This window comes from Mustelus asterias, unplaced genomic scaffold (genome assembly GCF_964213995.1).
Source record: "Mustelus asterias unplaced genomic scaffold, sMusAst1.hap1.1 HAP1_SCAFFOLD_3564, whole genome shotgun sequence".
Classification (NCBI taxonomy): domain Eukaryota; kingdom Metazoa; phylum Chordata; class Chondrichthyes; order Carcharhiniformes; family Triakidae; genus Mustelus; species Mustelus asterias.
The window spans coordinates 14,766-27,585 of record NW_027593509.1 but is presented as its reverse complement, the minus strand read 5'-3'; the positions used below and the strand labels follow the sequence as shown (position 1 = coordinate 27,585).

At 57.3% G+C, this 12,820-nt stretch overlaps 1 long non-coding RNA gene across 1 annotated transcript; it reads right to left on the bottom strand.

The window, feature by feature from the left end:
- Nucleotides 1-2,773: 2,773 nt before the first annotated feature.
- LOC144490662 (uncharacterized) lies at nt 2,774-10,673 on the bottom strand. Its single transcript, XR_013497322.1, has 3 exons — nt 10,652-10,673; nt 5,642-5,789; nt 2,774-2,863 (listed from the first exon to the last, which is right to left on the bottom strand). It is a non-coding gene; the product is annotated as an uncharacterized LOC144490662 (long non-coding RNA).
- Between the last annotated feature and the right edge of the window lie 2,147 nt (nt 10,674-12,820).

Below are 12,820 nucleotides of genomic sequence, written 5' to 3'. Positions count from 1 at the left end.
GTGGGCGAGAGGGTGGGCGGCGAGAGGACGGGCAAGAGGGTGGGCGAGAGGGAGAGCGAGAGGGAGAGCGAGAGGGAGAGCGAGAGAGCAAGCGAGAGATGGATCGAGAGAGGGGGAGGGATGGGGTGAGAAAGACAGAGAGGAGGGAGGAGAGAGTGCCAGAGGGAGGGGGGAGGGAGAGAGAGAGAGAGAGACAGGGAGAGGGGGAGACAGGGAGGGAGAGAGGGGGAGGGAGAGTGAGGGGGAGGGGTGAGGGGGAGGCGGGGAGGGGTGAGGGGGAGAGGGTGAGGGGGGGAGGGGGAGAGGGTGAGGGGGGGAGGGGGAGAGGGTATGGGGGGGAGGGGGTGGGGGCGAGGGGGCGGGGTGGAGCGGGTGAGGGGGAGGGAGTGAGGGGGAGGGAGTGAGGGGGAGGGAGTGAGGGGGTGGGAGAAGGAAGGGTGGGAGGGGGAGGGGAGAGACAGATGGGGAGAGGGATAGAGGGAGGGAGAGGGAGGAGAGGGAGAGCGGGATAGAGAGGGAGGGAGGGGGAGGGAGAGGAGGGAGGGAGGGGGAGGGAGAGGGGGAGGAGGGAGGGGAGGGGGAGGGAGAGGGAGGGAGGCGGGAGGGCAAGGGGAGGGAGGGAGGGGGAGGGAGGGAGAGGGGGAGGGCGATGGAGGGAGGGCGAGGGGGAGGGAGGAGGGAGGGAGGGAGGGGGAGGGAGAAGGGGAGGGGGGAGGGAGGGGAGAGGGGGGAGGGAGAGGGAGGAGGGAGGGCAAGTGGGAGGGAGGGGGAGGGGGGAAGTGGGAGGGGGGAGGGAGGGCAAGTGGGAGGGAGGGGGAGGGGGGCGAGGGGGAGGGAGAGAGGGGGAGGGAGGGAGAGGGCGAGGGAGGGCGGGTGAGGGGCACGGAGAGAGGGAGAGGGAGGGAGAGGGCGAGGGAGGGCGGGTGAGGGGGAGGGGGAGGCAGGGAGGGAGAGGGGGAGGGTGAAGGGGAGGGGAGGGAGGGTGAAGGGGAGGGGGAGGGAGCGGGAGAGGGGAGGTGGAGGGGGGGAGAGGGGAGGTGGAGGGGGGGGGGGGAGAGGGGGAGTGGGAGAGACATTGAACGTGGGAGGGCAAGGAAGAGGGTGCACGAGGGAATGAGAGAGATTAATTGTGGGAGAGTGAGCAAGAAAGTAAGTGAGAAGATACACGAGTGAGCAAGAGGGTGAGCGCTCGAGGAAGTGAGCGAGAGAGTGAGTGCTCGAGGAAGTGAGCACGAGAGTGAGCACTCGAGGGAGTGAGCGAGAGAGTGAGCGCTCGAGAGAGTGAGCGCTCGAGAGAGTGAGCGCTCGAGGAAGTGAGCGAGAGAGTGAGCGCTCGAGGGAGTGAGCGAGAGAGTGAGCGCTCGAGAGAGTGAGCGCTCGAGGAAGTGAGCGAGAGAGTGAGCGCTCGAGGGAGTGAGCGAGAGAGTGAGCGCTCGAGGGAGTGAGCGAGAGAGTGAGCGCTCGAGGGAGTGAGCGAGAGAGTGAGCGCTCGAGGGAGTGAGCGAGAGAGTGAGCGCTCGAGGAAGTGAGCGAGAGAGTGAGCGCTCGAGGGAGTGAGCGAGAGAGTGAGCGCTCGAGGGAGTGAGCGAGAGAGTGAGCGCTCGAGGGAGTGAGCGAGAGAGTGAGCGCTCGAGGAAGTGAGCGAGAGAGTGAGTGCTCAAGGGAGTGAGCGAGAGAGTGAGCGCTCGAGGGAGTGAGCGAGAGAGTGAGCGCTCGAGGAAGTGAGCGAGAGAGTGAGCGCTCGAGGGAGTGAGCGAGAGAGTGAGCGCTCGAGGGAGTGAGCGAGAGAGTGAGCGCTCGAGGAAGTGAGCGAGAGAGTGAGCGCTCGAGGGAGTGAGCGAGAGAGTGAGCGCTCGAGGGAGTGAGCGAGGGAGTGAGCGCTCGAGGGAGTGTGAGAGAGTGAGCGTGCAAAAGAGTGAGCAAGAGAGTGAGCGAGAAAATGTGCAAGAGAGTGAGTGACAGGGTGAGTGAGTGAAAGAGTTTGCGAGGATAGAGGGTGAGCGAGAGGGCAGTTCACAGGGCGCATGTGAGACCAAGTGAGAGAGAGTGAAAGGCCGAGGGGGGGGCTGCGAGTAAGAGAGCGACTGAGAGAACCAGTGAGTGAGAGAGTGAAGGAGAGAGCGAACCCAGACAGCCAGAGAGTGAAAGGCAGTGTGAGATTGGAGAGCAGGGATAGGGGGTGGGCTGGGGAAAGGAGATGAAAGGGTGGGCTGGACCAATGTGTTTTAGGGAAGGATGTCCACCTGAACATGCGGAGAGACCACATGGAGGGCACGACTGAACCCTGACCTTGGGAGGAGATCCCTCAAACCGATAAGCCCGCATTACAAATTACTGTTACAGAATGATACCATATACCAGGGGGCCATTCAGCCCATCATTGTCCATGCCAGCTCTTTGCCAGAGCAATCCAGTGCCCCTTGCTCATTCCCCAGGAGGCTCTGCCATTGGGCAGGGATCTGGTTGAAGATCCCCATCCTCCTCAATCTTGGTGACGAGGGTCTCTGAGATCCGTAGCAGCCGCTCGCTCGCTCGCGTGTGTGCACACACACACACACACGCACACACACACACACATCCGTGCAGTTAATTAGCCAGCAGCTGGAATCCGTTCTCAGGGTGGGGGTTTGCAAGGGGGGGGGGGCGGGTAGGAACGCTTTCCAGTGTCAGGATTGTTTTACCCTGCTGTTTCTCACCCACACCCCACCACCCGTCCAATAACAAGGACAAAAACACGCCAAGTCAAACGCAGAACGAAGAATGGGTGACTTACCGTTCTGTATCGATCTCGCGGATCGCAGCTGCGAGGTGGAGGCTGCATGTCGGAGGTGAAAGGGTAAAAAACCGGATTGTGCAGTTCGACCTGAAGGTAACAAGGCATCGTGTATCACAGGGCCAGCAGTCGCGGGAGCTATGCTGCGTCGCCACCCCTGCAGGAGGCTGCAGCCACTCAATAAGCTGCATCGCCACCAATGCAGGGGGCTACGCCTTCCTCTGCTACAGATACCCGTTGGGGAGCTGCTGCCATTGTCATTGTCTGGGATCACGTTAGATAATTCTCTCGCTCTGTTATAAATAGATAGGGGGCAACTTTCCAATTGGGCCCACATGAACTGTACAGCATATATTCGCTCTTCAGAGGAACCACTTCCAACCTTGTCCAATCACATATCCAGCAAGAGTCACAGGACAGTGCTCGGGAGCAGGAACCCTGGCTGATTTCCCCTCTCTCTCTAACCCAGGGATCACTGGACAGGGATCAGGAGCAGGAACCCTGGCTGATTTCTCCTCTCTCTCTAACCCAGGGATCACTGGACAGTGATCAGGAGCAGGAACCCTGGCTGATTTCCCCTCTCTCTAACCCAGGGATCACTGGACAGGGATCAGGAGCAGGAACCCTGGCTGATTTCCCCTCTCTCTCTAACCCAGGGATCACTGGACAGTGATCAGGAGCAGGATCCCTGGCTGATTTCCCCTCTCTCTCTCTCTAACCCAGGGATCAGGAGCAGGAACCCTGGCTGATTTCCTCTCTCTCTCTAACCCAGGGATCAGTGGACAGGGATCAGGAGCAGGAACCCTGGCTGATTTCCCCTCTCTCTCTCTAACCCAGGGATCACTGGACAGTGATCAGGAGCAGGAACCCTGGCTGATTTCCTCTCTCTCTAACCCAGGGATCACTGGACAGGGATCAGGAGCAGGAACCCTGGCTGATTTCCCCTCTCTCTCTCTAACCCAGGGATCACTGGACAGTGATCAGGAGCAGGAACCCTGGCTGATTTCCCCTCTCTCTCTAACCCAGGGATCACTGGACAGTGATCAGGATCCCTGGCTGATTTCCCCTCTCTCTCTAACCCAGGGATCACTGGACAGTGATCAGGATCCCTGGCTGATTTCCCCTCTCTCTCTAACCCAGGGATCACTGGACAGGGATCGGGAGCAGGAACCCTGGCTGATTTCCCCTCTCTCTCTCTCTAACCCAGGGATCAGGAGCAGGAACCCTGGCTGATTTCCTCTCTCTCTCTAACCCAGGGATCACTGGACAGGGATCAGGAGCAGGAATCCTGGCTGATTTCCCCTCTCTCTCTAACCCAGGGATCACTGGACAGGGATCAGGAGCAGGGACCCTGGCTGATTTCCCCTCTCTCTCTAACCCAGGGGTCACTGGACAGTGATCAGGAGCAGGAACCCTGGGGTCCATGCCAAAGGGAGTACACACATTTGATGTGCATTATTGAGGAGTTGGCTGCGATGCCTCACATTAGTGATTGGGATAATATGCGAGTGCGTAAGTGCACTCCACTCCCACTGACTGCCCACCACAGAGAGAACAAGCAGTTATCTCGAGGTACGTGATCTAAAATAAAGAACAAGGGACAGGTGTTGGGGCTGGTGGTACGAGGATATTCCTTGCATTGTTAACAGACGGGAAAAGACAGAGAAAAAGATTGTATCACCCAGGAGAGATTTGTGGGAAACCAGTGTCCCGTGTGGAGGGAGAGAGAGAGGAAGCAGAGAGGGACAGAGGGAGAGGAAAGGGGGGAAGGGAAGAGAACGAGAGGGACAGAGAAAGAGAGGGGGGATAGGGATAGAGAGGGGAAGAGACGGGGGGGGGGGGGGAAGAGAGAAAGGGAGAATGTGAGAAGGGGAGAGACAGAGAGAGGGGGGAGACAGAGAGAGAGTGTGAGAGAAGGGGAGAGAACGAGAGAGATGGGAGGAGAAACCGAGAGAGAGGGGGAGGGACAGAGAGTGTGAGAAAGCGGGAGGGAATAGAGATTGAGAGAGGGGGAGGGACAGAGCAAGAAGGGGCTGGATAAAGAGGGGGAGAGAGAGAGTGCGAGAGATGGAGAGGAACAGAGAGGGAGAGAGGGACGGGGGGGAGGGACAGGGAGGGGGGAGGGACAGAGAGGGGGGAGGGACGAAGGGGAGGGACAGAGGGGGAGAGGGAGAGAGAGGGGGAGAGGGAGAGAGAGGGGGAGAGGGACAGAGGGGGGAGAGACTGAGGGGGAGGACAGAGGGGGGGAGGGACAGAGAGGGGGGAGGGACAGAGAGGGGGGAGGGTCAGAGAGGGGGGAGGGACAGAGAGGGGGGAGGGACAGAGAGGGGGGAGGGACAGAGAGGGGGGAGGGACAGAGAGGGGGGAGGGACAGAGAGGGGGGGAGGGACAGAGAGGGGGAGGGACAGAGAGGGGGAGGGACAGAGAGGGGGAGGGACAGAGAGGGGGAGGGACAGAGAGGGGGAGGGACAGAGAGGGGGAGGGACAGAGAGGGGGAGGGACAGAGAGGGGGAGGGACAGAGAGGGGGAGGGACAGAAGGGGGAGGGACAGAAGGGGGAGGGACAGAAGGGGGGAGGGACAGAAGGGGGGAGGGGCAGAGATGGGGAGGGACAGAGAGGTGGGAGGGACAGAGAGGGGGGAGGGACAGAGAGGGGGTGGGACAGAGTGGGGGAGGGGCAGAGAGGGGGGGGGAGAGGGGGAGGGACACAGAGAGAGGGGAACTGAGAGAATGGAGGCACTCACCTGATTTTGAGCTGCTAACACAGAGTCTGGACATTACAACCAGATACATTAAACACTGAACATGGACCCATTTACTCATTGCGTGCAATGCTCCTTCCCCCACCGAGCGATTCGGCCGAACTCACCATTGTCACTGATATTGTTTTCCTCAACATTTAGCTGCTCTGACAGGTCAGCCAGGGATTTCTCAGTTGTCTGGCTGCCTCTCAGTGTCATGGACAGTTGCCGCTTGATCTTCTTCATTCGATCCATCAGGTTCTGATTTCCAATTGCCTGAAAGACATGGTGATGGGGTGAATGGTAACTGAGTCATAGGAGGAGGCCATTCAGCCCCTCGAGACTGTTCCGCCATTCAATCCGATCATGGCTGCTCCCATCTCATCCACTTTCCTGTCCGTTCTCCAACCCCGTTACTAATTAAAAATCTCTCTCCTTCTTAAATGTACTCAATATCCCGGCACCAACTGCACTCTGGAGTGGTGAATTCCTCAAGTAAGGAGACCAAATCTGAACACAATACTCCAGATGTGGTCTCACTAATGCCTTGTGTAGTTGCAGCAATACTTACTGACTTTTATACTCTATTCCTTTTGCTATAAATGCCAAAATTCCATTTGCTCCCCTTATTACCCGCTGTACCTGAACACTAGTTTTCTGTGCCCCATGCACAAGGACACCCAGATCCCTCTGCTCCAAAGCATTCTGAGGTCTCTCTCCATTTAGATAATAAGAGGACATGCCCCTGGCTACATCAACTGGAATGAAGTAGAAACGGTCGAGAGCTTCAGGTTTTTAGGTGTCCAGATCACCAACAACCTGTCCTGGTCCCTCCACGCCAACGCTATAGTTAAGAAAGCCCCACCACAGCTTCTATTTTCTCAGGCGACGAAGGAAACTTGGCATGTCCACGACGACTCTCACCAACTTTTATAGATGCACCAAAGAAACAATACTTTTCACTGTATCCCAATACAGTGACAATAATAAATCAAATCAAATCAAATCAAATCACAGCGCCAGGGACACGGGTTCAATTCCGGCCTCGGGTCACTGTCTGTGCGGAGTTTGCACGTTCTCCCCGTGTCTGCGTGAGTTTCCTCCGGGTGCTCTGGTTTCCTTCCACAGTCCAAAGATGTGCAGGTTAGGTGGATTGGCCATGCTAAATTGTCCCTTAGTGTCCAAAGATGTGCGGGTTAGGTGGGTTGGCCATGCTAAATTGCCCCTTAGTGTCCAAAGATGTGCGGGTTAGGTGGGTTGGCCATGCTAAATTGTCCCTTAGTGTCCAAAGATGTGTAGGTTAGGTGGGTTGGCCATGCTAAATTGCCCCTTAGTGTCCAAAGATGTGCGGGTGAGGTGGATTGGCCATGCTAAATTGCCCCTTAGTGTCCAAAGATGTGGGGGTTAGGTGGATTGGCCATGCTAAATTGCCCCTTAGTGTCCAAAGATGTGCGGGTTAGGTGGATTGGCCATGCTAAATTGCCCCTTAGTGTCCAAAGATGTGCGGGTTAGGTGGGTTGGCCATGCTAAATTGTCCCTTAGTGTCCAAAGATGTGCAGGTTAGGTGGATTGGCCATGCTAAATTGTCCCTTCGTGTTCAAAGATGTGCAGGTTAGGTGGATTGGCCATGCTAAATTGTCCCTTAGTGTCCAAAGATGTGTAGGTTAGGTGGGTTGGCCATGCTAAATTGCCCCTTAGTGTCCAAAGATGTGCGGGTTAGGTGGATTGGCCATGCTAAATTGCCCCTTAGTGTCCAAAGATGTGGGGGTTAGGTGGATTGGCCATGCTAAATTGCCCCTTAGTGTCCAAAGATGTGCGGGTTAGGTGGGTTGGCCATGCTAAATTGTCCCTTAGTGTCCAAAGATGTGCGGGTTAGGTGGGTTGGCCATGCTAAATTGCCCCTTAGTGTCCAAAGATGTGCGGGTTAGGTGGATTGGCCATGCTAAATTGCCCCTTAGTGTCCAAAGATGTGCGGGTTAGGTGGGTTGGCCATGCTAAATTGTCCCTTAGTGTCCAAAGATGTGCAGGTTAGGTGGATTGGCCATGCTAAATTGTCCCTTCGTGTTCAAAGATGTGCAGGTTAGGTGGATTGGCCATGCTAAATTGTCCCTTAGTGTCCAAAGATGCGCGGGTCAGGTGGATTGGCCATGCTAAATTGCCCCTAAACCTCCCCACTCACTCCTCCTCGCATCCCGCTCCACAAGGGTTTGACGGTCATGACCAGGATTTGATCCTGTGCTTTGTTCAGAGGCATCCAGTAGGGCTTAGAGGGGAGGGATGGCCCTGATCCAGGGGATCTGTCTGCCTGATGCAGGAGGAAGTTCAAAGAGCCCAGGGGGGCTATTTTAAGGGGCTGGTTTGAATTCTCCTCGTGTTCCGGCCAACAAACCTACCCCAGTCAGTGAGAGAGAGAGAGAGAGAGAGGGAAAGCAGAATAACAGCTGATTCATCGAGCAGTGACGTACAGCGCTGAACTGTATAACACATGGCGACCACACAAAAAACCAACTGCTCCCGCAACACCACAATCATCTTCCACAACCACTTTTTATTACCAGTGAAATGTTTTGGTCTCTGGGGCGAGGATCTAACATGTTACAGCTCTCGTTCACACAGTTTAAATGGGCACAGTCTGAAATATTTTGCATGACTGGAATGCCCCTCGTGGCGAGACCAGTGTGTCATTCACTGAGAAATTGAAAATGTAGTCCCTGTCTATCGTTTAACCGCTCGAGCTGGTTTGGACGCTGGGTGGCAAGGGGGGTAATACAGCACCAGTGTTTTTGTAGGTGACCTATTTTAGAAATGACAGTATTTATAGGCCAAGGGACTGAGCGCTGGTGACAGCAAGTGGAACGGTTAAAAACAGTGAGAGTGGGAAGCTCAGCCTTGCCCAATCCACCAAACCGCAGAGTGCGAGGGTTCAGCTTCCCCTCCCGCGGTCACAGGCAGTGGAGGAACACACACAACCGAGACGACAGCCTGGCACAGCTCAGCTCCAAAAGCAAGGACCTGTTTTCCCCAGTGCCTTTCACTCCCCCAGCATCAGCGAAAGCACTTCCCAGACAACGCCGTTCTCTGGAAGTGCGGTCACGTTGCAATCCAAGAAATGCACCAGCCAATTTACACACAGCAACTTCCCACAAATAACAGAGTGATAGTCACCACATAATCTGTATGCAACAATGTCGGCCCATGAATGATTATGGGCCACAGGATAGTGGAGAGTTAATTCTGTTTGTAATCTCATTCCACACGGGAGAGTTACCGCCCAGAAATCAGCACTCCCTCAGCACTGACCCTCCCACAGTGCGGCACTCCCTCAGCACTGACCCTCCCACAGTGCGGCACTCCCTCAGCACTGACCCTCCCACAGTGCGGCGCTCCCTCAGCACTGACCCTCCCACAGTGCGGCACTCCCTCAGCACTGACCCTCCCACAGTGCGGCGCTCCCTCAGCACTGACCCTCCCACAGTGCGGCGCTCCCTCAGCACTGACCCTCCCACAGTGCGGCGCTCACTCAGCACTGACCCTCCCACAGTGCGGCGCTCCCTCAGCACTGACCCTCCCACAGTGCGGCGCTCCCTCAGCACTGACCCTCCCACAGTGCGGCGCTCCCTCAGCACTGACCCTCCCACAGTGCGGCGCTCCCTCAGCACTGACCCTCCCACAGTGCGGCGCTCCCTCAGCACTGACCCTCCCACAGTGCGGCGCTCCCTCAGCACTGACCCTCCCACAGTGCGGCGCTCCCTCAGCACTGACCCTCCCATAGTGCGGCGCTCCCTCAGCACTGACCCTCCCACAGTGCGGCGCTCCCTCAGCACTGAGCCTCCCACAGTGCGGCGCTCCCTCAGCACTGACCCTCCCACAGTGCGGCACTCCCTCAGCACTGACCCTCCCACAGTGCGGCGCTCCCTCAGCACTGCCCCTCCCACAGTGCGGCGCTCCCTCAGCACTGACCCTCCCACAGTGCGGCGCTCCCTCAGCACTGACCCTCCCACAGTGCGGTGCTCCCACAGCACTGACTCTCCCACAGTGCAGCGTTCCCTCAGCACTGATCCTCCCACAGTGCGGCGCTCCCTCAGCACTGACCCTCCCACAGTGCGGCGCTCCCTCAGCACTGCCCCTCCCACAGTGCGGCGCTCCCTCAGCACTGACCCTCCCACAGTGCGGCGCTCCCTCAGCACTGACCCTCCCACAGTGCGGTGCTCCCACAGCACTGACTCTCCCACAGTGCAGCGTTCCCTCAGCACTGATCCTCCCACAGTGCGGCGCTCCTTCAGCACTGACCCTCCCACAGTGCGGCGCTCACTCAGCACTGACCCTCCCACAGTGCGGCGCTCCCTCAGCACTGACCCTCCCACAGTGCTACGCTCCCTCAGAACTGACCCTCCCACAGTGCGGCGCTCCCTCAGCACTGACCCTCCCACAGTGTGGTGCTCCCTCAGCACTGACCCTCCCACAGTGCGGTGCTCCCACAGCACTGACTCTCCCACAGTGCAGCGCTCCCTCAGCACTGACCCTCCCACAGTGCGGCACCCGCTCAGCACTGACACTCCCACAGTGCGGCGCTCCCTCAGCACTGACCCTCCCACAGTGCGGCGCTCCCTCAGCACTGACCCTCCCACAGTGCGGCGCTCCCTCAGCACTGACCCTCCCACAGTGCGGCGCTCCCTCAGCACTGACCCTCCCACAGTGCGGCGCTCCCTCAGCACTGACCCTCTCACAGTGCGGCGCTCCCTCAGCACCGACACTCCCACAGTGCGACGCTCCCTCAGCACCGACCCTCCCACAGTGCGGCGCTCCCTCAGCACTGACCCTCCCACAGTGCGGCGCTCCCTCAGCACTGACCCTCCCACAGTGCGATATTCCCTCAGCACTGACCCTCCCACAGTGCTGGCGCTCCCTCAGCACCGACACTCCCACAGTGCGGCGCTCCCTCAGCACCGACACTCCCACAGTGCGGCGCTCCCTCAGCACTGACCCTCCCACAGTCCGGCGCTCCTTCAGCACTGACCCTCCCACAGTGCGGCACCCGCTCAGCACTGACCCTCCGATAATGCGGCACTGACCCTCCCACAGTGCAGCGCTGCCTCAGTATCGACCCTCTGACAGAGCGACGCTCCCTGAGCACTCACCCTCTGACAGTGCGGCGCTCCCTCAGCACTGACCGTCCCACAGTGCGGCACTCCCTCAGCACTGACCGTCCCACAGTGCGGCGCTCCCTCAGCACTGACCCTTTGATAGTAAATTGCCCCTTAGCGTCCAAAGATGTGCAGGTTAGGTGGATTGGCCATATTAAATTGTCCCTTAGAATCCAAAGACCAATAGGTTATGGGGATTGGCCATGGTAAATGTGTGGGGTTACGGGGATAGGGCTGGGGAATCGGCCTGGGTAAGATGTTCAGACGGAGGCAGTGAAGACTTGAAGAGGCTGAATGTCCTCTTTCTGCACTGTAGGTATTCTATGGATTACAGGCAACAGCGATCCCCCCCGCCCCCCCTCCCCCGGCGCCCGCCCCCACTGTGAGGGACGCTGCATGTGAGCCTTAGGATCAGAATGGGGAACCCTAGCTTGTGACTTGGCCAATCCTTTCCCCGGATCATGTGCTGAAATCACCGCCTGGGCGGGAGGAGTGGAAGAGAAACAAACGCCAAAACACAAATCCCTGGAGAAATCGTACAGGCAAGCGGCACCTCCCCCTCCCCTCCCATACCTGGAAAGGGATAGAGAATCTGGTGAACTGGTGCAGCAACAATAATCTCTCCCCCACTATCAACAAAACGAAGGAGATTGTCATCGACTTCAGGAAGCGTAAAGGAGAACATGCCCCTGTCTACATCAATGGGGACGAAGTAGAAAGGGTCGAGACCTTCAAGTTTCTAGGTGTCCAGATCACCAACAACCTGTCCTTGTCTCCCCCACGCCGACACTATAGTTAAGAAAGCCCCACCAACGCCTCTACTTTCTCAGAAGACTAAGGAAATTCGGCATGTCAGCTACGACTCTCACCAACTTTCACAGGTGCCCCATAGAAAGCATTCTTTCTGGTTGTATCACAGCTTGGTCTGGGCTCCTGCTCTGACCAAGACCGCAAGAAACTACAAAGGGTCGTAAATGTAGCCCAATCCATCACGCAAACCAGCCTCCCATCCATTGACTCTGTCTACACTTCCCGCTGCCTCGGGAAAAGCAGCCAGCATAATTAAGGACCCCACGCACCCCGGACATTCTCTCTTCCACCTTCTTCCGTCGGGAAAAAGGTACAAAAGTCTGAGGTCACGTACCAACCGACTCAAGAACAGCTTCTTCCCTGCTGCTGTCAGACTTTTGAATGGACCGACCTCGCATTGAGTTGATCTTTCTCTACACCCTAGCTATGACTGTAACACTATATTCTGCACTCTCTCATTTGAAAGGTATGCTTTGTCTATATAGCGCGCAAGAAACAATACTTTTCACTGCATGTTAGTACACGTGACAATAATAAATCAAATCAAGAGGACGCACATCAGGACAGGGTCGTGATCGTAAAGAAAAGGTTGAAATCAGAGCTAAGGAATCCACAAGAACCTGGAAAATCTCAGGAGGGACATCTCCAGCAAGGGGGAATGAAAGGCAGCAGACGTACAGGGAGTTTGGGAGCATGATCAAATCTCACAAGGAGTCTCCGAAAGCTGAACAGGCAGCCGGGGTGCCAGAGACTGGCTTGCCTCGGCCCTCTGCGAACACGCTGTGCTTCTGCCCATCTCACTCATGAATATTCAGCGCTGTGAAGTTGCGAGGAGAGCCACAGACTGACGTGGGAAGCGAACATTACATAACGTGCACAGCCTTGGCGCAGAGAGAGAAAAATAAAGCAGCCTTTCAGCTGTGTCGTCATTGGAGAGGAGAGCTCAGAGTGAGCACAGCATCTCTGTGCGGAGGCAGTGGAGAGGGAGCATTATCTGACAGCGTGCATATGTTTCATTCCTAACTGTGCCCCCCCCCCACCCCCACCCCCCACCCCGGCACCCCCACTCCCTCCGCCTTCCCTCAGCCCCTACACTTCAAGCTAATCGCTTACGTAAGAAATCAAACCTCCCTGGATGCTCAATTATTCAAGGGGCAGTGAGTCGATGTGGGTGAACTGCCTTCGCTCGACCGGAGTACTGTGAAGCCTGAGGAGGAGGAGGTGGAGGCACGGATAGATGCCAACATCATGCCAGCCGGTCTGGCAGTCAGTAATTGAAAACAGCAGCAGCCCCGACTTATACATCAGCAAGTGCAGGCAAGCGTCCCAAAGAATTTCACCCCATTAACTGGC